The sequence below is a fragment of the Mercenaria mercenaria genome, chromosome 7, assembly GCF_021730395.1.
Source record: "Mercenaria mercenaria strain notata chromosome 7, MADL_Memer_1, whole genome shotgun sequence".
Taxonomy (NCBI): domain Eukaryota; kingdom Metazoa; phylum Mollusca; class Bivalvia; order Venerida; family Veneridae; genus Mercenaria; species Mercenaria mercenaria.
The window spans coordinates 28,576,113-28,603,509 of NC_069367.1; the positions used below are offsets into that span (position 1 = coordinate 28,576,113).

Below are 27,397 nucleotides of genomic sequence, written 5' to 3' on the forward strand. Positions count from 1 at the left end.
TAAATAAATAATTCATAATATGGTCATAAAATTCAGACTTTTGACAAGAAAGTACAAAAAAAACAGAATTAAAAAATCTTAAATAATGAAAAAGCGGCAACAATTTAAATACATCAAGTAAAACGATTTTTGGCAAACAGATTTCTGCAAGTGCGGATGAATAGGTTACGGGACCTCGTGAACGTAAATAAAAACAATGATTGTTTTAAAATAAAGCAGTATGATGTCGCTGTGGTTTTTAATAAGTTTAATAAGTAAATGAAGCTTTGTACATGTCTTTTTTGGCTCGACACTATGTCAGATATTCTTTTCAAACAATAATGTAAATTCCTTGAGGGCAAATAGGTCACAGAGGTAGGATATTATCTATTATTACATACTCGTTTCTATTCCCCGTTAAGTTACAATGATACCGGAAAAGTCAATATTTTTCCATACACTGACGCCTGAATTTCATATCGGGTGCGTGACGTAATTCAGCGTGTGTAGTTGCACTATTTTTTCTATTTAGTTCAGTATTGTCAATCCTATTCAGGCTGTTGAACATATTTATGATATTTACATAATATTTATACGTGTAGATGCGTATGTAATAAAAAGGTTATTATCTTTGCATCGGGAAATATGCACTCGTTCTTCAGCGGAAGAATATTGCGCTTCTAAAGTCGCGCAATATTTCCGCTGAAGAACTCGTGCATATTTCCCGATACAAAGCTAATAACCTATAACTATTATCGTTTGACACATTTACCTGTCAGTTTATACGGGATATTGCACATTCGCTTAAAAAAAAAATAAAGACGATACTTTTTTACTGATTTCTTCTCAGCAATCTAAAGAACCGAGGCCGTACGATCAGACAGTGATGTGCCACATGGCGCGAAAACATGACGTAATGCCATGACAATCTCGGGCAAATAAACCGCTTTGATCTCCACTTCAGATGCCATGATACCGACACACTTCTTTTAGCTGTTTGAGGGGGTTTTAATTGATGATGAAAACAAGGCCAATTACTTGTTTATAAACAGAATAATTACCGATAATTGTTAATGTTTTTCTTTTCGCTTTAAACACGGGTGAGTAGGATGTTAGTCAAAACGTCCCCTAGTCAAAACGTCACCAAGTCAAAACACCCCCCATTTTGGTCAAAACGTCCCCCTTTTCTGGTCAAAACACCCCCCTTCCAAAAATTACCAGGTCAAAACACCCCCCTTAAAAATTACATAATTATGTAAATACATATTACATGTAATAAAGTTAATTTGGTAAATATTAAATGTTCATTATACTGTTTTACATGCATAGTTTTTAATTAGAATGTTGTAAACCATTAGTTTTAGAATGTTATAGCATTGTTGTGAAATTATATCTGATGTTTATATAGTGAAAAAGTGATGTTTCTGTTATTTAATAATAAAATTAAATTAAATTATAATGTTGTTATGTTATAAATGAAATTGTTACAACTGCATGAGGACAAAGGATAATGGATCATAAAACAAGATGTTTGTAAACATTTTTTTTTAAGTATCTGAAGTTTAATTGCACAATAATTAAATAATGTGGAAAAAGTTATAACTATTATATTCAACCACTAATTTTCTTAGTATCCTAGTGTATGTATACTGTCTGTCTCTGTGAATAGTGTGTTGGATTGTTATTTGTTTAAATATCGGTGCTTTTATAAAGTCAGACCGCGTCAACATGCCATTGCCTGCGACTCGTATGGCAGCTGGCAACACAGAACCTGTGACACAGGTAAGTTATATTCATGTTATTATTATTATTATTATTATTATTGATTTCTTGAATTACTAGACTTCAGTTAACAATATCTTTTGCGGAATACTTATCATATTCCGAATTGTCTAACTACTTTTTTGGCAAATATGTAATTTTCTGGCTGAACTATACATCATATAAAATTATACATTATTTAGATATATACATTATTTAAGGAACAAAAAGACCCATTACATGGAGTTATACAGCTTGTATATTTACATTCCATTAGCTGACCAAAATCTGATTAACTACTTTTTACCATTTAATAATATTTTTATTTTATTTTATAAAATATTGTAAAATCTGGTCAGAAAGAAATAAACAATATACAGATCATAATCACATTATGAAAGCAAACAAATTCAAATATACAAGTAATCAATGCATTGTCAAGTTAATCCAATCAGAGGAGATAATGTGTTATCAGTAGGTGTTAATTAAATCAAGAGATTCTGTATATTGAATGGAATGAGAAATAAATAAAAAATATTTATTTTAAAGTACCAGAATTAAAAAGAAATAATGGGTCGTTCCATGAGGAAACCTGTATTAGTGACCAAAAAAATCAAAATTAAGATAACAAAATATTCATTAAGAACATTCTTTTATCTTTATAATCTTAAAATTTGAAGTAATTATCTTAAAGTATAGGTCAATGCATTGGCCAGAGTATTCGCAACTTTGGACAGGTGATTATGTTCATGCTATTAGTATTTCACTGCCTTGATAAAAACAAAATATGAATTTTATAAGACTCTTCTCTTCCAGCAACAGCATGATAAGAGATTTTTTTCGGAAAATTATTTATAGTTTGTGTAAAAAGGTATTATTATTTATAGTTTGTGTAAAAATGTATTAACATTCTTTTCAGTAATATCATTCTCTTACTATATTTTTTCAGTTACTTATGCATAATTTGTCATTTCTATCTTCTATAAATGTTTCTTATGTCTTTTACAGCTACCGTGCAGGGGGTATGTCTGCAAGTTCCTTGCTAAAAAAGATGAGCACCATTTACAAACCCAGGCTCACTACAACAGTTCACGAGGAGGAATAATTGTGATAAAAACATTAACTAGCATAGGAGTGGATTTGACTTCTTGATATTGTGTAGCTGGAACACTTTGAATTATTATATTGTGAATTTGACTTCTTGGTGTAGAACAGTGAATGAATAGTGCGATATGTGATTTTTACTTAATAACTATGCAGTTGTGACTGTTCTGATGTGTTATTAATGTTTTATAAATAAAGTTATAACTCTGATCAGGATTTTTGTTCATTCAACACAAATTTAGATTGTATAGAAGAAAAGATTTTCCCTTCTTAAATGTTCACACCTTATTACTGGTGATTAATGGGTTTATAACACCTACTAATATTAAGCCCTCAGCACAATTAATGCACAACCATGTATAGTTGATAGGTGTTGATTGCATTAATTTAGGTGCTAATAAATCATAAAATTTTGTGTATTATCAAAACATAATCCATACGTTTCAAACCCTTTAAAAGATATGAATTAATTAAAAAGAATTAATAGATCTAATACAAAAAAAAATTAGGGGGACGTTTTGACCAAATTCTAAACTGAATGGGGGACGTTTTGACCAAAATGGGGGGTGTTTTGACCAGGGGACGTTTTGACTAGGGGACGTTTTGACTTGATACCCTTTAAAAAAATATACCGACCTACTTTTTGGGGGTTGGGGGCAGTGGAGGGGTGGGGGCTAACCAGGCTGATCCATTATTGCAGTTAATTTTGAACAGCTACACTATATTTTAGAGGCCCTGGCTAAAAAAGTAAGTTTTAGAAGGGTAGTGCAAATTTGAACCCCACGTCTGGCATATAACTAGATACTGGTATAGGTCTTACTTTTTTTCTACAGTTTTCTCCCATAATTTCTGTCTGCTAGTTACTTGAATATTGCAACATGGTTATCCACTTACGTTGGTTTAGCCTGCCCATGGGTAGTGTGGGTAGGTTAGTTGCCTACCATTTAAATAACTGAATGTTGAATCAAGCACAAACTAAAATACATCATATTTATAAACAAAATGATTTCGGGCAATTAAAAATGTTTTCGGGCAAATGGTTTTCTTAACTTACTTGCCCGAAAGGACAAGTGCTGAAAAAAAATTAAGGCGAAGACTGTAATATATTTTTCTCTTTTCCAAAACGGGACTACCAGAAACCTGGTCGGGCTACTTGATTTCACAAGTTGGTAGCCCTGCTGGCTACCAGCAAAAGTAGGTTAAGATCGATGCCTGATCACTGCCTGGATTATCAAAGGCATAGACTAATTCAGTTTATAATATGATGAGTTTAGATATATGAGCATAATTTCATAACAATTTCTTTGACTATATGACATTTAATCCGTATGAACTACTGTATTTTTTTTGGTGCCATTGTTTGAGATGTTCAATAACAAACTGAAAGAAATAAATAGCTTATATAGTGGGATATATTTTCAATGATGTATGATATCTTGTTACATCAACTGTCAGGATGAATTAATAAAATGATGTAATTCTAATTTACATTTTTTTTTAATATGCAAAATGAAAACATTTTATTTAGTTACATTCCTTGTTTCATTTCAATTAATTTGAATACCTATATGACCATAAAACTAAGGACAGTAATGAATTAATAATTTTTAAAAAAAATCCCATTTTTTCGACTTAGAACTTTTTCTGCCTTATTCATCAGAGAATTTCTAAGTGTGAACAGAAAACATGACCATGGACCATGTCCATGCTGCTATTCACTTTCCATGGACAATGTCCATGATATCCCTGCCTTCATCCCTGGACAACTGTCCATGGATTCAACTTTTCCATGGCAAAACTCCTAATTCACCTGGATATCCATGCTCTGGCCATGGATATCCATGTTTTAATCATGGATAAAAATATCTGGCCATGGACATTCTACAGCCGGGTAATTTTTCCATCACAGGATTTTAATATATATTCCTAAGTAGTTGTTTAATTCTGAAACTAATTTGCGGAAAACACATGTTGTGAGATCATTTAAAAGTATTTCCTTTGCATCTAATTTCATGGTCCAAAACAGGAAATAATTTGCCTAAAACACATGTCCGAGTTATGGGACCTGACCCAGTGAGATTGGCAAGTGATCTAGCAAAAGAAATCAAAGTACTGAGAGGACTGATGGGGGCAATGCTTTGCAGTTTCAAGACTTGATGTAACCCATTCATGTCAGGGAAGTACGTGCAGGCATTATGTAATGCACTTGTGTGTGGCAAGAAATGGAGTGGTCGCAACTTTAAGAGTGCACAACAATAAAATTTATTAACTTTGTGTTCAATACACTTCTATATTTTGTTCAAAAGGTAAAGATAAAAATCTAGTCTTGTTCAATAGCAGCTGTTCATCGACAAACAAAAACCTTTCATTGCCAGGTTTGATAAAATGAAAAAGATAAAGCTATACAACCATCCATAGTACGGCAATGGGGGTCGGTTGTACGGCAGCTTTGTAGAATGTCAAATATGGATAATGGAAGGCTTAACCAAAAGATCTTTGATTGGGCCAGACGGAGTGCTTCGTCCAGGTGTAAAAACCAATATTTCAGAATATGTAAAATGTTTAATAGCATTGATGTAGATGTTAATAACACACAAGTTTTAAGTGCAAAGAATGTTGTTGACATGGTAGAAAGTAAAATAGTATCAGTTGAACTTGATAAATGGAAAATGTTATTAAATAGGAATGTCTCAAATAGAAGTAGTGGTGGTAACAAACTTAGAACTTATAGACTGTTTAAAGAGGAACCTGGTGTTGAAAAATATTTGCAATATAATTTACCATTTCATCATAGAAGTGCTTTGTCAAAATTTAGGTGTGGTGTGGCACCAATCCGTCTTGAAACCGGTCGGTTTGAAAATCTGGATGTTAATAGTAGAACATGTTTTAATTGTAATTTGTGTGTTGAGGACGAGATCCATGTCCTTCTGCACTGTCCGGTATACAATGAAATCCGTGAGGAATTGTATGTGGAAATATGAAATGTTTGTAACACTTTTGAGATGTTGTCTGATAGAGAGAAACTTTGCTTTATACTTCAGAATTCTGATATAGTAAAATTTTCTGCCAAAGCCTGCTTCCAAATACTTCAATTTAGACGCTTAAAACTGTTCAGGAGATAAATTTTATGAATTCAGTGTTCACTGATGAACTTTGTTTTTAGAACTTTTAACAAGTAATGTTAAGTTTTAGAAGAAATTTTAAAATAAGATGGTAAGCGGAAATGACTCTGTAGTTGTAATATATAGTATTCTGGTTTTATATTTTACAACTTAGGTGCAGATAATTTTGACAAATCTGGTGTTCACGACATTTTTTTTTTTTTTTTTTTTTTTTTTTAGAACCTTTGAGAAGACTTTTGTTTAAGTAGGATTTAAATAAGATGGTAAGCGAAATGACTCTTAGTGAAATATAAGTATTGATTTTATTTCAATAGTGCAGTAATTGAAATCGTGTTCACGTGAAATTGTGTTTAGAACTTTGAAAAGTATTTGGTTAAGTAAAATTTTAATAAGTGTAATGGATGACTCTGTAGTTGTAATATATAGTATTCTGGTTTTATATTTTACAACTTAGGTGCAGATAATTTTGACAAATCTGGTGTTCACTGTGAACTTTGTTCTTTTTAGAACCTTTGAGAAGTAATTTTAGTTTAAGTAGAAATTTTAAAATAAGATGGTAAGCTGAAATGACTCTATAGTTGTAATATATAGTATTCTGGTTTTATATTTTACAACTTAGGTGCAGATAATTTTGACAAATCTGGTGTTCACTGTGAACTTTATTTTTTCTTTTAGAACCTTTGAGAAGTAATTTTAGTTTAAGGAGAAGTTTTTAAAATAATATGAATTTTTGGCTGTAAGTTTGAAATGACTCTAGCAGTAATAAGTAGCAGTTTGTTTATATATTTTATCAATACCTTCTAATGACTCAAGAAAATTGGAAATTATGAATTAGCTTAATATGAATTTTGTACATCATGCTTAAAAGATTATAAATAGGAATAGTCATAAATTTTAGCTAATTTTTTTTTATATATATATATATATATATATATATATATATATAACTATATAATATCATAGCCAAACAAAATAGAATATATACACTTCGTAATTAATGAGCTAAATATTGGTTATAATATTTAACAGAACAGAACTGTTCGGGTTATAATATTGGTAGAATGTAAATAGAATTTTAATAATGATTTTTAATAGGGATGTTTTATAGTCTCTTATAATTCCTATGAAGGAGTGGCTTTGTGTTATGTTAATGGTTTTATCTGTATATTGTAATGTACACAAAGATGAGACTCTAAAAAAATATGACTTGACTTGACTTGACTTGACTTGACTACAATGTATTTCAATTTCTTCAATACTTCTGTTTGCACTCTATGTCCTGACATCATGTGTTATTGACAGTCTAACAGAAACAGGCAAACTTTGTAACACTTTATGAAAGTTTGGAAAGAAAGTCAAAATATTCCAATATGTGAAAGTTTAAAGGAACAGGATTTCCTTGAACTGACATTGAAAAAATCTAGGCTATGTTTTCTAATGTGTACAATACTTATCAATTAAAAAATTCAGGAATGTTTTTTGTTACAAATAAGCATCATTTTAATAAGGAGTTGTCATTAGTTAACACACAAACACCTGTAAAAAATATTTTTATAGATCTACCTTTTTTCCATTCCAACTATTGCTAAAATTCAGTAACTGTTTTCTTAAAAACATACATGATATATGATGATATTATTATTCATATTGTTTGTTATGTTTGTTGATCAAAATAACATTGTCTTTTTCAATTTTAGGTTATTTAATGTACAACTGTATTTCAAACTATCTATATCATGATATAAGAAATACATTAAACACTATGAAAACCGTGATTCGTTGTATCAATGAACCTACCGAACTGGCGTATACAGTTAGGTTCGAGTAAATTAGGATACGAAACGCCCGTGGAAAAAGAAGAAGATTTCTGGTGGTTCTGCCTTCGAATATCACCATCAGAAACCATTTGCACCCTCAGATAGATGAAATACATTAAACTGGTAACATAAATGTATATCTGCAGGGATAATTACCAAGAAAATGAGGCCAAAATATAACGGGCACATGTGGCAAGTTATCATCGCGGAGTGGTGGATTACCTCCCATAGCAAAAATTACTCGGTCTGAAAAATGATGAAATACGTATATGTACACGCAATTATAACAGTATTTAGCGCACTTTTTACGTTAAACGTTAATTTTCCTGCAGATAAATACCAGTTTGATCAGCGTATATGGCGTGTTTTTTTTTTAAATAAAAATATGGGAACGAATTTTTTCCTCGGTCCTTTTTCAAGGATTTCCCGAACATTATAATTATGTTATACGCGTCATATACATAATGTTCTGAACTTTAGACTAAAGAATCGGGCACATGTTCAGTTTGGGAAATGCTGTACTTTTCCAGAATAAGCGCGTTTCTATTGGCCCTGTTGTGAGGTCGGATTTCAGGAAAAAGTAAAAAAAAGTATCTCTCCTGATTTGCAGTGGCGTGGTGGTTCCAACTGAAATTACTGCATGCCCGCAAGACTCTGATGCCATAACTTTTGACAACATCTCCATGGATTCAAACCTTCCCTAGATGACATGTATATTCAGGATGCTCTCTCCAATTCACAGTACATATCCATATCGACGCTATATTGGTGGGGTTTCTTTGCATCGGCACTGGCTATTTTTTGCTATAAACAGTGCCCAGGTTGGTATGGCAGGCGAAAAATCCAGCTGCCATCCATGATCATAGGTATGTTGCTCAAAATAAGTAGAGCAAGGAACATAAGATTGTCTTTCCTATATTTTACAGTGTTTACTTTTTAATCATCAGCGATTTTGCTCGGAACTTGATGAAATTTGTTGACGGTGTACTGACATGGAACACTAGCCGGACTATTCCACAGTCTTTAACCAGTTTTTGCTTTGATATCATACATATCAAGCACACTTTTTGTATTCATTTATCAATATTCTTCCAAATAATAAAGATAAATAGGCCGAAATGTAAACGGAATTTTTCAAAACCACTTACTTTCGGTTTTGAAGTGGCACCGGTGGTCTCTCTGCATTTTTTTTTTTTTTTTTTTTTTTATGCACAGGCAGGCTCTCTGCATTACGCACAGAGAGGCTCTAGGCTAATGACTATGTGGAAACATTATAGCTTAATTAATTTGGTGTGTTTATCTGACTTTTTATAACTGCCAACCTGTTTATAGCAAAGAATCGCCGGTGCCTACCAAGAAACCGCCGATAAAGCATATTTCACAAAGAGTCTGCCAATATGGATATGCACCGTGCAACTGTGTAATAAATTTTAGTAACTATTTGAATTCCAATTCATTTTTATGCAACTTCTGTGGACAAGACATTTTGATCAACGATTTACAGCTGATTTCGAGATCAAAATATATAATTATACATAATAAACAATCACGAATAAGGACGGTCCGACCAAGTACATAAATATGCCTTTAAGCTTTAAAATGTTCTTAACAGTTAGTGTAAAACAGAAGTAATCTGTTCATAGTTGATTTTATGAATTCGAACAATGAGAGAAAAAATCTATCTACTGACGGTTATTAGATTAGATAATAATTACAAAAAACTAGAGTCTGTAGGACACAGGGTGTGCCCCCCACTGGTACATTTGTCACAAATAAGGGGCAATAATTCAAACGTTTGCAATCTTAATGGGGTATAGCCTCAACAAACATTTTATGAAAAGGATTCATTATTCTGGGCCCTATTTGAGCTATGAGCATCACAAAAAAAAATCCACAATTTTGGCTATTTCAAGAGCCATAACTCTGTAATAAGAGCTTAGATTCTCAAGAAGAATGCCAAGTGTGCCAGGTCACATCACGTTAAAGACTCCAGCAAGGTTTCCTGAATTTACATCTAAGACTTTTTCAGCTAGGCACATAATTAGGTGAAAATGTACATTTTTTTACTATTTCAGGGGCCATAACTTTAAAAATAGGGGGTGGAGCCAGCCAAAAAATTAGAGGTGTGCAGGTTTATATCATGATAAAGACTTATGTAAGTTTTAAACCATTTATATTAAATACTTTATGAGCTAGGTGCGTCACAAGGTGAAAATGTACATTTTTGACTATTTCAGGGACCATAACTCTAAAAATAGGGGGCGGTCCCAATTGCAAAATAGGAGGTGCGCAAGTTCATATCATGATTAAGACTCGTGTAAGGTTTCATGAATCTACATCAAATACATTCTGAGCTAGGCATGTCACAAGGTGAAAATGTGCATTTTTGTCTATTTCAAGGACCATAACTCTGAAAATTGGGGGCGGAGCCAGATGAAAAATAGGAGGTGCGCAAGTTCATATCATGATTAAGACTCATGCAAGGTTTCATGAATCTATATCAAATACTTCTTGAGCTAGGCGTGTCACAAGGTAAAAATGTGCATTTTTGACTATTTCAGGGGCCATAACTCTAAAAATAGGGGGCGGTCCCAATTGAAAAATAGGAGGTGCGCAAGTTCATATCATGATTAAGACTCATGTAAGGTTTCATGACTCTATATCAAATACTTCTTGAGCTAGGCGTGTCACAAGGTAAAAATGTGCATTTTTGACTATTTCAGGGGCCATAACTCTGAAAATAGGGGGCGGAGCCAGACGAAAAATAGGAGGTGCGCAAGTTCATATCATGATAAAGACTCATGAAAGGTTTCATCAATTTATATTAAATACTTTTCAAGTTAGGCGCATCACGAACTTCGGATGGACGGATGGATGGACAGACGTTCCTACATATGGATACTTATGTGGCTACTCTTGTTCTCTCTATTGTTCTTTTAGCCACGTAAGAGAAAAATAGCCACATAAAAGCCTAACAGAATGAATGACATCAAAGAAAAGTACAGTTACCTATTGTTCCTATAGCCACCTAAGTATGCAAATGTGAGCTCGGACTCACGGACGGATGCACGGACAAGACCAAATCTATATGCCCCCACCACTCATGGGGGGCACAATCAAACTGTCAAAATAATTCCCCCATCCCCCCCTCTCCCCCCTTCCCCCCCCCCCTTCCCCGAACCAAATAAGTCATAAATTCAAACTGACGAATAAGTAATGAATTTTTTCTACCTATTCTATTTCAAGTAACCCACTGTTTTTTATTTTATTTTTATTAGTATTATCTTTTATATAGTATTAATTTTTATAAATAACATATCTCTTGAAAATATTTTCTTAGACATGCGAAAAGTATTTCATTTCAGCACTCTATTTTCTGAAATAATATTTTAGAAATAACACCTGCGCAGAAAAGATATTTTAACAGATTGCTAATCGGGATCTGTAGGATGTTGCCGCATATTTATAGATTCGCCTACTGATAAACGGTACTGATCGCCGCAAACTGATAAAGTTTCTCAATAATACACATCCACAACAGTGTCGAGGCATGGTGATGAGAAAATCAATAATCTATTGGCTTATCAGTGGCGTTGCAATTCCTTAGTAGTTGCTATTTTCAGGCAGAATCATGAACACATTTTTTTGAGCGTATTGAAACTAGTTATTGGATTTCAGAATAGGTCACATGATCAAAACAAGTGTCGGTTTCAGAATCGATCACATGATCAAATCAAGCGTCTTTATTATTCTTACGCTTAAGAAGATCTATTATAATTTATATTTATAATGAAGTTTAGTTTTCTTCACATACTGTTGTTGATATAAAATGTATAGATCTATTTAATCATATCTGAATCGAAAATATAATTGCAAAATGCAATATGAACATTATGTTTGGTAAATACTTTGGAACTTGTTTTCTGTGTGTTGTCAGTTTGGCCATAAGCTCGACAAGAAAACTGAAAGACGGTTTGTTAAATCTGGGGGCATTGCCCCCAAACGCAAGTTTCAAATCTATATGCCTTTTAGTAATAGCTGTATGTACTTGAATGCAAAACTTTAACCAGAATTTTTTAAGTCCAAAAGAGGTCATAATTTGGCCAAAATCAGTCCAGAGTTATGAGACTTGATGCTATCAAGTAATGTTATAATAACCCAGAAGACACGTGTGAAAATTCAATAAAATATCTGCATTTGTTTTGGAGACAGTAACTTGCATGTAAAACTTCAACCAGGATTTTGTAAGTCAAAAAGGGACATTATTTGCTCAAAACACATGTCAGTATTATGGGACTTGACCCAGTGAGGTTTGTAATTGACCTAGAAGAAGAAAAGAGCTGTCCAAGAGACAGCCAATGCTTTACTATTCGAATTATTGTCCCAGGAGCAGGAAAATATTACCCTAAATGTTACAATCAAGTATATGCATTAACTTTGAAGATAGTAAGTTGCATGCAAAACTTTTACCAGAAGTTCAAAAGGAGCCAAAATATGAACAAAATGCATTTCAGAGTAATGGGACTTATGGCACTTGATGCAATCAGCTCGTTTAATAACACCGGAGGCACATGTTAAGTTTCAATTAAATATCTGCATTTGATTTGGAGATACTTTAAGCAGTAACTTGCATTTAAAACTTTAACCAGGATTTTCAAAGTCCAAAAGGGGGCATAATTTGCTCACAATACGTAAGTTTCAAAGCTACATGCCTTTAAATGGCAGCCAAATGTTAACTTGCATGCAAAACATTAACCAACGTGTAACCCCGACGCCGACGCCAGAGTGAAAAGAATAGCTAGACTATTCTTGAAATAGTCAAGCTAAAAAGTAAACTAAATTCAACAGTCCATAAGAACAATGAGAACAATGCAGAAGTAAATCATAATCATTACTTTTCATTGTTTTTTTTTCAATCCTTCAGTCTTGAGAAAACATGACTTTGATTAAAGCTGTAATTATGCTACAAGAATTACATATTTCCAATAAGCAATGTTAGTAATTTCTAATTTGGAATTATTTATTTACTGAGTTTAATGTCGCACCGACACAATTTTAGGTCATATGGTGACTTCCCAGCTTTGATGGTGGAAGACACAATGGAGCCCCTCTGCTCATAATTTCACCAAAACCAGGCACCTGGGTAGAACCATCGACCGCTGGATGGCTTTAGCGCCCGAATGAGACTCAAACCCACATCAATGACCTTAACCACTCAGCCACAGAGGCCCCTAAATTTGAGATGAAATAATCATGAATACTTACAGGTATGTTTCTTATCATTTGTAAAATAGTTCAAATAATGAAACAAATGAAAGCTTATTTACAAACAAGAGCTGTCTCCATAGGATGACACATGCCCCCGATGGCATTTTGAATGAATAGTTATGGCCGATGTTAAGAGTTAAGGACCTTTGACCTACGGACCTGGGTCTTGCGCACAACACGTCGTCTTACTGTGGTACTCATTCATGCCCAATAATTTTAAAATCCATGCATGAATGACAAAGATATGGGGCGGACACGCCCATCAATGCACTATGATGAAATATGACCTTTAACGTCTAAGTGTGACCTTGACCTTTGCGCTATGGACCTGGGTCTTGCGCGCGACATGCCGTCTTCCTGTGGTACACATTCATGCCAAGTTATTTGAAAATCCATCCATGGATGACAAAGATATGGACCGGACACGAATGCACTATCATGAAAAATGACCTTTAACGTCTAAGTGTGACCTTGACCTTTGAGCTACGGACCTGGGTCTTGCGCGGGACACGTCATCTTACTGTGGTACACATTCATGCCAAGTTATTTGAAAATCCATCCATGGATGACAAAGATATGGACTGGACACGAATGCACTATCATGAAAAATGACCTTTAACGTCTAAGTGTGACCTTGACCTTTGAGCTACGGACCTGGGTCATGCGCGCAACATGTCGTCTTACTGTGGTTCACATTCATGCCAAGTTATTTGAAAATCCATCCATCGATGACAAAGATATGGACCGGACACGAAAATTGCGGACAGACTGACAGACCGACAGTTCAAAAACTATATGCCTCCCTTTGGGGGCATAAAAAAGTAAATTTGAAATTGTCTTATGGATATCACTAATATATCCATTCTGAATATGATTTTCAGTATTCTGCACAGACATCTAGACAGTCAATATACAGGTTGTTTTTAGAAAATTGGTATCCAGACCTCTAAAGCCAGAGTCTAGAGGTCTGGTAACTGAAACCCTAGCTGCAGACAACTCATCCAACAAATACTCTACAGCTAGACAATTTGCAGCTATGTTTACAGCAGTGATTTGACTGATACTGATCCTGTCTAAAATTGTTTATACAAGTTGTTTTCATGATATATAATCAACTTGTTTGTTTGTTTTTGGTTTAACGCCGTTTTTCAACAGTATTTCAAGGAATTGTGACAGATGGATATGTTATAGCTCGAAGATATAATTAGTCAACTTTTAATTTAAATACTTCTTCAAGATATGGAAAAATTGCTGATTATAATACAAAACGACTAATGCCGCCATTTGAACAAAATTGGAAGAGGACCTTATAATGATGCTATAGACCATGTTTGTTGAAGATCCATCAAGCAGTTCATGAGAAGGATTTTCTAAATTCAGTTATGGCAGCCCCTAGATGAACCATTTGAACAAATTTGATAAGTGCTACTAAGCAAGTTTGGTGTAATTCTGACTAGTAGTGTCAGTGCAGAAGATGTAAAAATATTGACACAGTACATCAGGCCATCCATCTATACTATCATACACCTTGAACAAAGTTAAGGTGAGTTATCAAGGTAGTTCTCTTACCATTCTTTTAACCAACATAATTATGTGGTTTAGCCTAGCTTGGCAATGAAAATAAATGATGAAATATACAGGAAAGTGTGAGGCTCCAGCCATGCACAGGCATTAATCGCCAAGCTTGGCTTATTCCATTTCTCATAGTTAAACAAGAGCTGTCCGTAAGACAGCCAGTATTCGACTATTCGAAATATTGTCTCAGATGCAGGAAAATATTACCATAAATGTTAAAATATCTGTAGAGTTTAAATCCAATTTCTGCATTAAATAGTTTTGGAGCATCTTGCATGCAAAACTTTAACCAGAAGTTTTAAGTTCAAAAGGGGACACAATTTGACCAAAATGCAAGTCAGAATTATGGGACTTGATGCAATCAACTTGTTTCATAACCCCGAAGGCACATGTAAAGATTCAATTTAAAATCTACATTAATTTTGTTCTGCAGATAGTAACTTGCATGTTAAACTTTAACCAGTTTTAAGTCCAAAAGGGGACATAATTTGCCCAAAATACAGGTCAGAGTTATGGGACTTGATACTATCAACTAGTTCTATAACCCTGAAGACACATGTGAAGTTTCAATTCAATATCTGCATTAGTTTTTGAGATAGTAACTTGCATGTATAACTTTAACCAGGATTTTCCAAGTGCTAAAAGAGGCATTATTTGCCTAAATTACATGTCCGAGTTATGGGACTTGACCCAGTGAGGTTGGTAATTGATCTAGAAAAAGAAAAATAAGTTTCAAATCAATTTGCCTTTCAGTAATAGCTGTATGTACTTGCATGCAAAACTTTAACAAGGATTTTCTATGTTCAAAAGGGGCATAATTTGGCAAACAAGCAAATTCGATGAATTGGTATCCCCCACCAAAAGGGCTTGTGGTGAGGAATGTCAAAAAAATATATCCGGCAAAAAGTGAAGTATGTTACTAAGAAGCAATTGCATTAGTCAAAATCATTTTAGCAGAAAATATGTTTTGTTTGGTGGGGGGGGGGGGGGGGGGGTGCTGCAGGGTGACCAGGTGAGGGTATAAACAAGAGGACCATGATGGTCCTGAATCGCTCACCTCTTCCCACATGACCCAGTTTTGAGTATGACGTCGTTTTTTCTATTATTTGACATAGTGACCTAGTTTTTGAGCTCATGTGACCCAGTTTCAAACCTGATCTAGATATCATCAAGATGGACGATGCAGACCAACTTTCATACAGATCCCATGAAAAATATGGTCTCTAGAGAGGTCACAAGGTTTTTCTATTATTTGACCTATTGACCTAGTTTTCGAAGGTACGTGACCCTGTTTTGAATTTTACCTAGATATCATCAAGGTGAACATTCTTACTAATTTTCATGAAGATCTCATGAAAAGTATGGCCTCTAGAGAGGTCACAAGGTTTTTCTATTTTTATACCTACTGGCCTAGTTTTTGACTGCACATGAACCAGTTTCGTAACTGACCTAGATATCATCAAGGTGAACATTCAGATCAATTTTCATGAAGATCCATTGAAAGATATGGCCTCTAGAGAGGTCAAAAGATTTTTCTAATTTTAGACCTACTGACCTAGTTTTTGACCGCAGTTGACCCAGTTTCAAATCTGACCTAGATATCATCAAGATGAACATTCAGACCAACTTTCATACAGATCCCATGGAAAGTATGGCCTCTAGAGAGGTCACAAAGTTTTTTTATTATTTGACCTACTGACCTAGTTTTTTAAGGCACGTGACCCACTTTCGAACTTGACCTAGATATCATCAAGGTGAACATTCTGACCAATTTTCATGAAGATCCATTCAAGGGTATGGCCTCTAGAGAGGTCACAAGGTTTTTCTATTTTTAGACTTACTGACCTAGTTTTTGACCGCACATGACTCTGTTTCGAACTTGACCTAGATATCATCAAGATAAGCATTCAGACCAACATTCATACAGACCCCATGAAAAATATGGCCTTTAGAGAGGTCACAAGGTTTTTCTATTATTTGACCTACTGACCTAGTTTTTGATGGCACGTGACCTACTTTCGAACTTGACCTAGATATCATCAAGATGAACATTCAGACCAACTTTCATACAGATCCCATGAAAAATATGGCCTTTAGAGAGGTCACAAGGTTTTTCTATTATTTGACCTACTGACCTAGTTTTTAAAGGCACATGACCCACTTTCGAATTTGACCTAGATATCATCAAGGTGAACATTCTGACCAATTTTCATGAAGATCTCATGAGATATATGGCCTCTAGAGAGGTAACAAGGTTTTTCTATTTTTAGACCTACTGACCTAGTTTTTGACCGCACGTGACCCAGTTTCGAACTTGACCTAGATATCATCAAGATGAACATTCAGACCGACTCTCATATAGATCCCATGAAATATATGGCCTTTAGAGAGGTCACAAGGTTTTTCTATTATTTGACCTACTGACCTAGTTTTTGATGGCACGTGACCCAGTTTCGAATTTGACCTAAATATCATCAAGATGAACATTCAGACCAACATTCATACAGATCCCATGAAAAATATGGCCTTTAGAGAGGTCACAAGGTTTTTCTATTATTTGACCTACTGACCTAGTTTTTGACGGCACGTGACCCACTTTCGAACTTGACCTAGATATCATCAAGGTGAATGTTCTAACCAATTTTCATGAAGATCTTTTGAAATATATGGCCTCTAGAGAGGTCACAAGGTTTTTCTATTTTTAGATCTACTGACCTAGTTTTTGATGGCACGTGACCCAGTTTCGAACTTGACCTAGATATCATCAAGGTGAACATTCTGACCAATTTTCATGAAGATCTTGTGAAATATATGGCCTCTAGAGTGGTGACAAGGTTTTTCTATTTTTAGATCTACTGACCTAGTTTTTGATGGCACGTGACCCAGTTTCAAACTTGACCTAGATATCATCAAGATAAACATTCTGACCAACTTTCATAAAGATCCCATGAAAAATGTGACCTCTAGAGTGGTCACAAGCAAAAGTTTACGGACTGACGCACGCACGCACGCACAGACAGACGACGGACGCTGCGCGATCACAAAAGCTCACCTTGTCACTTTGTGACAGGTGAGCTAAAACAAGAGCTGTCGGATGACAGCGCGCTCGACTATTCGAAGAATTGATTGAAGAATGGGGTCAAAATATTTCCATAGATTTTCAGACAAAAGAAAAAAATGGATTAAACAAAAAATGTTCCTGTATTTGTGGATTTCGATTAGTCTTGCACTAAATGGCAAAGTGTGACCATGATGGCAAATATGTTAAGTTATATGTTAGGCAAAATATGGACTTGTATGAAAAATTTAACTAATTTCCAAGTCCAAAAAGGGCCATAATTCAGCCAAAATAGTTGTCAGAGTTATGTACACTTGCCTACAGATGGAAATCATGTTGATAAACTAGTGTTAAAAGTTTCAAAGCCACAGTTCAAATAGTTTTGACAAAACATGGACATATACGAAAACAAAACCAATTTCCAAGTTCAAAAAGGGCCATAATTCAGCCAAAAAAGATGACAGAGTTATGTACTCTTGCCTATTGATAGAGACTATAATACTGAACAAGATACAAAAGTTTCAAAGCCATATGTCAAACACTTTACACAAAATATAAACTGGTACGAAAAACTTAACCAAGATTTCTAAGTCAGAAGGAGCCATAATTCAGCCAAAATGCTTAATGGAGTTATGTACTCTTGCCTACAACTGGACATGGTGATGGTAAATAAGTGTTGAAAGTTTCAAAGCTTTATCTCAAAAGACTTTGTCAAAATGTAGACTGGTACGAAAAAACCAAGATTTCTAAGTCAAAAAGGGGCAATAATTCAACCAAAATGCTTGATGGAGTTATGTACTCTTGCCTACAACTGGACATGGTGATGGTAAACAAATGTTGAAAGTTTCAAAGCTTTATCTCAAAAGACTTTGTCAAAATATGAACTGGTACGAAAAACTTAACTAAGATTTTTAAGTCAAAAGGGGCCATAATTCAGTCAAAATGCTTGAAAGAGTTATGTACTCTTGCCTATAACTGGACATGGTGATGGTGAACAAGTGTTGAAAGTTTCAAAGCTTTATCTCAAAAGACTTTGTCAAAATGTGGAGTGGTACGAAAAACTTAACCAGGGTGTGACGCCGACGCCGATGCCGTGGTGAGTAGGATAGCTCTACTTATTCTTCGAATAGTCGAGCTAAAAATGGGTGGGGAATGGGATTGCATGATCGGGGTGGTGTGCAAGATTGAGTGGAGAGTGAGGTGGGGGAACTTTGCATGCTAATAAATATTCATGGAAGGCTTTAAAAGACATAATAATAAAAAGGAATGAAATTTTGTTTTTTTTGGTGGGGGAGTGGGGGAGGAGTGGGGGGATGACCAAGGCAAGGTGGTGACCAGGTGTGGGTACAAAACTTCACATGTTTATAACAAATCTTCATGGAAAAGATTGAAAGAAGTTTAATGAAAGTCTACGAATTGGCTGGTTTGTTATGTACAAATCTGTAGATTTTTAAACAATTAAAGGGCAATAACTCTTAATATAAGGAAAATTGACCAATTGAAAAAAAAAATGACAGGTATGTTGGTTCATATTAATGTCAAGTTTCATGAAAATCTATCAGCTTATTACTGAGAAATGGCTGCAGATGTGGATTTTTCATTAAATCAAGGGCAATAACTCTAAAGGAAATTGACCAATCAAAAAAAAATTGACGGGCATCACCACAGTATGTTGGTGCATGTTTATTTGAAGTTTTTTGAAATTCTACCTGATAGTTACTGAGAAATGGCTGCAGACGGTCATTTTTGGGCATTTTTCATTAAATCAAGGGCAATAACTCTAAGGGAAATTGACCGATCAAAAAAAAAACTAGACAGGCATCATCTCAGTATGTTGGTTCATGTTTATTTCAGGTTTCATGAAATTCTACCAGCTAGTTACTGAGAAATGGCTGTGGACGCACGACGCACAGACAATGCCATTTCAATACCTCCCTCCTGATTTCATCAGCGGGGGATAAAAAGCAGGTCAGAGTTATGGGACTTGATGCTATCAAGTAGTGTTATAATAACCCAGAAGACACGTGTGAAAATTCAATAAAATATCTGCATTTGTTTTGGAGACAGTAACTTGCATGTAAAACTTTAACCAGGATTTTCTAGGTCCAAAAGGGGGCATAATTGGCACAAAATACATGTCGGAGTTATGAGGCTAGACCCAGTGAGGTTGGTTATTGGTCTAGAAAAAGAAAAAATAAGTTTAAAATCTATTTGCCTTTAAGTAATAGCTGTACGTTTTTGCACTCAAAACTTATCCATGAACTTCCAAGTCCAAAAGGGGGCATAATTTTGCCAAAATGCAGGTCAGAGTTATGGGACTTGATGCTATCAACTAGTCTTATAACCCCAAAGACACATATGAAGTTTCAATTCAATACCTGCATTAGTTCTGGAGATAGTAACTTGCATGTTGGGAAAAAATGTGGGACATGGAATTCAACCCCAGCAGTGCCAGGTCCTCCATATCACAAGTAGTAGAAAGCCCATCCAGTTTCCTAATAAGCTACATGGTCAAACATTATCCCCAGTTAAGGATGCAAAATACCTTGGTGTCGATATCAGCAACAACCTCAACTGGAACACATATATCAACAGAATAACAACAAATGCAAACAGAACACTAGGTTTCCTTCCTTTCCTGAAACGCAACATCAAAACAAAACACGAAAAGGTCAAAGCACTTTCATACAAAACACTGGTCAGACCACAATTAGAATATGCATCATATGTATGGTCCCCTCACACACAGGTTTACATACACAAGCTGGAAATGGTCCAGCGACATTCAATCAGATGGGTAAAAAATGATTATTCATGATACACAAGACTAACGGACCGACAGAACACCTTAGGTGAAGCGCACTTGAGAAGAGACATCTAGACTCCAAACTGGTAGCCACTGCCTAACTTTTAATTATAATTTCGAAATTAAATGGACTGATTATGAACGCTTTACTTACAGTGTTTTTTCTAAAAGTTTGGAGAATCGCTATGCCGCTATTAAAATCTTATGTCATTTAAAACAGATACTCATTTTAAAAAGATATTTAAATGGGAAAATATGAAAATTGTAAGCATTTCAAAACTTTGTACTGTATAGGTCTACCACTATTAGACAAGCTTACTGTCGCTGAGTGCCTGCCTTTTAATTTACTTTTGCAGCCACCGCGTTAAAGTTTGACCATCACAATATAAAACAACTGTATACATCGGATTAGTTCGACTATACCACTACCAGTCGAGGACTAGTGCACTACTGGGGAGATCGTTACATTAAGCCTGATGTTAGACAACTAAACCTCGGGCTTATACATCGTCATATCTATTAAATGACAACTTCTAATGAGATTTTTTTTCTCTTACCTTAACAATAACGTCAAATACTCCAAATATTCTATAATCTATATAAGTTGTTGTTGTTGGGAGGCAGTAAACAGTTTTCTGAGCTTCTCGGCCTAGAGTCGCCTACCTAACTTTCAAAACCTCACACAAAAGTCTGTAACCACACACCTGAAATAAAGATACTGCAACATTAACATCACTGTATGTCTATCGTTACAAACCATCTGCAATACATCTCTAATATCTAGTTTTCTGTTTACAAGACCTGAATTTTGTGCTCTCCCGGTCGCGGAAACTGATGACGAAAAAAGCTAAATTTGCCAATTTTTCAATCGCTGCAGAAAATTCCCTGAAAATGATAGCCCCAATTGCTACACTGTTCCATACTCCAGTAACACTGTAAAATCTGAAAATAAGCTGAAATATATGGGCCATCCGTACCGTTTTTTCACTATTCAACTTTTTCTGAGGCCCCTGCTAAAATGACAACCCCACTTTAAGCCAGCTCAGAGGAAGCATGTATACGCTCCTGCAAGTCATTACGTCATACTATCAAGATCAAGGCTACTCAACTGATTTTCTTTAAATAAGTGAAACTCAATTCTAGCCGCTGAAACTTCAATTCTAGCAATTATTATTATTTACAAGTTCAAATATGCACTTCATTCCGTAAATTCCCTCTTATTTGTAAATTTCACCCCGGCCAATTCGACACTAACAGCTGAAAACTGTTTACTGCCTCCTTAATTAAGGGAGACAAAAGTGACCCCAATAGTATGACATTTGCTGTTTATTTTGTAATTTAATCAATTATGACCAAAAAAAACCCAATTTCATACATATCCAACATATGCTGTTGAAAATTTTGACAACTGGAGTACATCATGTATGCAAAAATTCTACCAGGAACGCGTACCGAAATTAACTAGTAACATTATAGTTTCATTTAAGGCCCGTTGCATACAAAAATGAGGTCTCAACCATGTTTTTAGTATATAGATATGTTCAGCTGCCAAGCTGGCTGAATATTATAGCAATTTTAAGTCACTGGTACTGTGCTGGACCTACTTCAGGAAGCTACAAGCACATGCATGAGCACCATATGTCACCGTCTTAACGTTTCACAAAATATACCACTACATGCTAATTTGTCTATTCCAAGACACTAAATGGTGTCTATTTGAAGATAATTATCTGCACTGTGCTATTTAGCTATGATGTACATGACTTTCAACCCATAGAACTGACTGCATCAGACCACGAGTCCATGTTAAGACCTCAATTTGATAATGATCACTTTCCGCGAGTGATGAAATATGAGAAAAACGTTACTTTTGAGACAAACCTTTCAAAACCCATCTATTTCAGGGAAAAAGATGTCTATTCTCTAAACTTTGTGTGCTGTGACTGGAGTCTATGTTATATGCAATATGTACATAAATTCTAAACTGAAACGAACAACGAAATACTGATTCAGAGGACATACTGCCGAAAGTACCCCCGAGGTCTGTTCCGCAGTCCGAGCCGCTATTTTGCTGTTAAAAAGCTTACTGAATTAATAGAAATCAATGAATTTGCATGTAAATGCCTTATTTGACGACTTTAATGTCACAGTAGGCATATGTCTAAGTAAAATGGTGTCATAACAGATATATCTTTTATTATATCGGCTCGGAAAACACTATAAAACTGACTTTCATGTCTGAATCGCGGTTATCTCCCCTTAGTTATTGCTCTTAAAAACTCTCATTTTGCTTCAAAATTAACTTTAAAACTCATATTCCTTCACAAATCATACTGAAAATCCTCTAAGACATCAAATAAATGCACATGGAAGAACTTACAAATTTTCAAGATTTGCTCTTAAGGGAGACAAAAGTGACCCCAATAGTATGACATTTGCTGTTTATTTTGTAATTTAATCAATTCTGACCAAAAGAAACCCAATTTCATACATATCCAACATATGCTGTTGAAAATTTTGACAACTGGAGTACATCATGTATGCAAAAATTCTACCAGGAACGCGTACCGAAATTAACTAGTAACATTATAGTTTCATTTAAGGCCCATTGCATACAAAAATGAGGTCTCAACCATGTTTTTAGTATCTAGATATGTTCAGCTGCCAAGCTGGCTGAATATTATAGCAATTTTAAGTCACTGGTACTGTGCTGGACCTACTCCAGGAAGCTACAAGCACATGCATGAGCACCATATGTCACCGTCTTAACGTTTCACAAAATATACCACTACATGCTAATTTGTCTATTCCAAGACACTAAATGGTGTCTATTTGAAGATAATTATCTGCACTGTGATATTTAGCTATGATGTACATGACTTTCAACCCATAGAACTGACTGCATCAGACCACGAGTCCATGTTAAGACCTCAATTTGATAATGATCACTTTCCGCGAGTGATGAAATATGAGAAAAACGTTACTTTTGAGACAAACCTTTCAAAACCCATCTATTTCAGGGAAAAAGATGTCTATTCTCTAAACTTTGTGTGCTGTGACTGGAGTCTATGTTATATGCAATATGTACATGAATTCTAAACTGAAACGAACAACGAAATACTGATTCAGAGGACATACTGCCGAAAGTACCCCCGAGGTCTGTTCCGCAGTCCGAGCCGCTATTTTGCTGTTAAAAAGCTTACTGAATTAATAGAAATCAATGAATTTGCATGTAAATGCCTTATTTGACGACTTTAATGTCACAGTAGGCATATGTCTAAGTAAAATGGTGTCATAACAGATATATCTTTTATTATATCGGCTCGGAAAACACTATAAAACTGACTTTCATGTCTGAATCGCGGTTACCTCCCCTTAGTTATTGCTCTTAAAAACTCTCATTTTGCTTCAAAATTAACTTTAAAACTCATATTCCTTCACAAATCATACTGAAAATCCTCTAAGACATCAAATAAATGCACATGGAAGAACTTACAAATTTTCAAGATTTGCTCTTAAGGAGGCAGTAAACAGTTTTCTGAGCTTCTCGGCCTAGAGTCGCCTACCTAACTTTCAAAACCTCACACAAAAGTCTGTAACCACACACCTGAAATAAAGATACTGCAACATTAACATCACTGTATGTCTATCGTTACAAACCATCTGCAATACATCTCTAATATCTAGTTTTCTGTTTACAAGACCTGAATTTTGTGCTCTCCCGGTCGCGGAAACTGATGACGAAAAAAGCTAAATTTGCCAATCTTTCAATCGCTGCAGAAAATTCCCTGAAAATGATAGCCCCAATTGCTACACTGTTCCATACTCCAGTAACACTGTAAAATCTGAATATAAGCTGAAATATATGGGCCATCCGTACCGTTTTTTCACTATTCCACTTTTTCTGAGGCCCCTGCTAAAATGACAACCCCACTTTAAGCCAGCTCAGAGGAAGCATGTATACGCTCCTGCAAGTCATTACGTCATACTATCAAGATCAAGGCTACTCAACTGATTTTCTTTAAATAAGTGAAACTCAATTCTAGCCGCTGAAACTTCAATTCTAGCAATTATTATTATTTACAAGTTCAAATATGCACTTCATTCCGTAAATTCCCTCTTATTTGTAAATTTCACCCGGCCAATTCGACACTAACAGCTGAAAACTGTTTACTGCCTCCTTGTTGTTGTTGATCTGTTTTTGACCGGAAGGTCATGGCGATGACTGACGCCAATGAACACATGTGCTGTTGTCGTCTTCTCGGTACTGTATTCTCCTGGTACTTTTACTCATGTTACTTAATTTACATAGCTTGAGGGACGTTGTTTTTAGTTTTAAAATCTCTTCGTTTTCACTAAGAAATTTTGAAAGGCAGCGGCTTCATCTATATAATGCTTTGTTTTGTTTTCTCTAAGGAGGCAGTAAACAGTTTTCAGCTGTTAGTGTCGAATTGGCCGGGTGAACTTTACAAATAAGAGGCAATTTACGGAATGAAGTGCATATTTGAACTTCTAAATAATAATAATTGCTAGAATTGAAGTTTCAGCGGCTAGAATTGAGTTTCATTTATTTAAAGAAAATTAGTTGAGTAGCCTTGATCTTGATAGTATGACGTAATGACTTGCAGGAGCGTATACATGCTTCCTCTGAGCTAGCGTAAAGTGGGGTTTTCATTTTAGCAGGGGCCTCAGGAAAAGTGTAATAGTGAAAAAACGGTACGGATGGCCCATATATTTCAGCTTATTTTCAGATTTTACAGTGTTACTGGAGTATGGAACAGTGTAGCAATTGGGGCTATCATTTTCTGGGAATTTTCTGCAGCGACTGAAAAGTTGGCAAATTTAGCTTTTTTCGTCATCAGTTTCCGCGACCGGGAGAGCACAAAATTCAGGTCTTGTAAACAGAAAACTAGATATTAGAGATGTATTGCAGATGGTTTGTAACGATAGACATACAGTGATGTTAATGTTGCAATATATCTTTATTTCAGGTGTGTGGTTACAGACTTTTGTGTGAGGTTTTGAAAGTTAGGTAGGCGAGTCTAGGCCGAGAAGCTCAGAAAACTGTTTACTGCCTCCTTAACCGGTGTCGATATAAAAATCGCTCACGCATTTTCCTTTAAGGTTACATACTACCAATTCAGTTCCTTCTTTATTTCGTATGAACAATAAAATATTGAGACCTCATTTTTGTCACCACAGAGTCAATAATATGAAAGCCATTTATGGGCATTTAGTATAACATGGCTGTCTTCTTATCAAAATTAGAAAAATACTAACATAACTACAACTGTGTTTCTCGTATTCTCAGGGTTTCTCACATTCTTGTTTTTTTTTGCCATGATTTTATGTTTGTTATTTTTTATACAGGAATGATACAAAACTGACACATTGAAAATTTCAAATGATTTGCACGCAACTTATCACCTAGTCAACTCTTTCACATTTAGTAATTTTATCCACCAGATTTGGTTACTCATTTATCCCCAACCAAATCAAGACTTGGTCAACCCGCCCAAATTTTGGTCATTACTTTCCCCTTAAACACAGAGCAAACAAATGGACAAGCAGGAAAAAACATAACTAACTTCATAACATAAACCTAACTTCACTCATACTTCAAAGATCGAGAGAAGTGACGATGGGAGGAGGGATGTTGGAAGAAGAAAAAAACAACAACAAACAAGACAATACACATTTTACGAAATACAAAATAGACTAAAAACAAGAGCTCGCAGAACATGAAATGCCCCCTTGTCATACATTCAGTAATTGCACATGGAACATAAACTATATGATGATTGTATAAAAATATTCTGGGTTAATGTGACTTTGACTTTTGACTTACTGACCTCAAAATCAATAGGAGTCATGTACGTGTTGGTCATGATCAACCTACCTACTAATTCCCATGATCCTAGGCCAAGCATTCTCAAGCTATCATCTGGAAAACTGCTTACTTGATCTGGGTCACTGTGACCTTGACCTTCGATCTACTGGCCTAAAATCAATAGGTGTCATCTGCTGGTCATAACTGACCTTCTAAATAATTTTCAAGATCCTTGGCCAAAGCATTCTTGAGTTATCCTCTGGAAACTGTTTAACTGTTCAGAGTCACTCTGACCTTGATCTTTGATCTACTGACCTCAAAATCAATAGTGGTCATCTGCTGGTCATGATTAACTTCCTTGTTATCTTTCATGATCCAGGGCCAAAGTGATCTTGAGATATTATCCGGAAACTGTTCAACTGTTAAGGGCCAGTGTGGCCTTGACCTTTCACCTTAAAATAAATATGGGTCATCTGCTGGTCATGATTAACCTCCTAATCAACTTCCATGATCCTAGGCCTAAGCGTTTTTGAGTTACCACCCGGAGACTGTTTAACCTGTCACTGTGACCTTGATCTTTGAGCTACTGATCTCAAAATCAATAGTGGTCATCTGCTGGTCATGATGAACTTACTTACTATCTTACATGATCCTAGGCCAAAGCGTTTTTGAGATATTATCCAAAACCTATTCAACTGTTAAGGGCCAGTTTGACCTTGACCTTTCACTTACTGACCTCAAAATAAAAAGGGATCATCTGCTGGTCATGATTAAACTGCTTATCAACTTCCATAATCCTAGGCCAAAGCATTCTTGAGTTACCATCTGGAAACCTTTTAACTGTCCAGGGTCAATTTGACCTTAAGCTTTGACCTACTGACCTCAAAATCAATAGGGGTCATCAGTGCATATGATAAACCTACCTATCCTAGGCACAAGTAATCTTGAATTATCATCCAGAAACGGTTAAACTGATCGGGGTCACTGTAACCATGACCTTTGGCCTACTGATCTCAAAATCAATATGGGTCATTTGCTGCATATGATCAACCTCTCTATCAACTTTCATGATCCTTG

General features: G+C 35.3%; 1 protein-coding gene across 6 annotated transcripts in view; it reads right to left on the minus strand.

Moving 5' to 3' along the window:
* The window catches only part of LOC128558479 (zinc finger protein 808-like), a 47,805-nt gene extending 22,940 nt beyond the window's left edge, over positions 1-24,865 (minus strand). For 2 of the 6 annotated variants that reach the window (XM_053547904.1, XM_053547899.1), the window contains exons 1-3: positions 24,371-24,865; positions 23,987-24,097; positions 21,048-21,194 (exon numbers count right to left, since the gene is read on the minus strand). The gene's annotated coding sequence lies outside the window, so the exon portion shown is untranslated. Of the gene's footprint in view, positions 1-21,047; positions 21,195-21,467; positions 21,961-23,986; positions 24,098-24,370 lie in introns of those variants that run through there. The other 4 variants (XM_053547902.1, XM_053547901.1, XM_053547903.1 and 1 more) reach the window with 4 other exon arrangements.
* Positions 24,866-27,397: the final 2,532 nt, after the last annotated feature.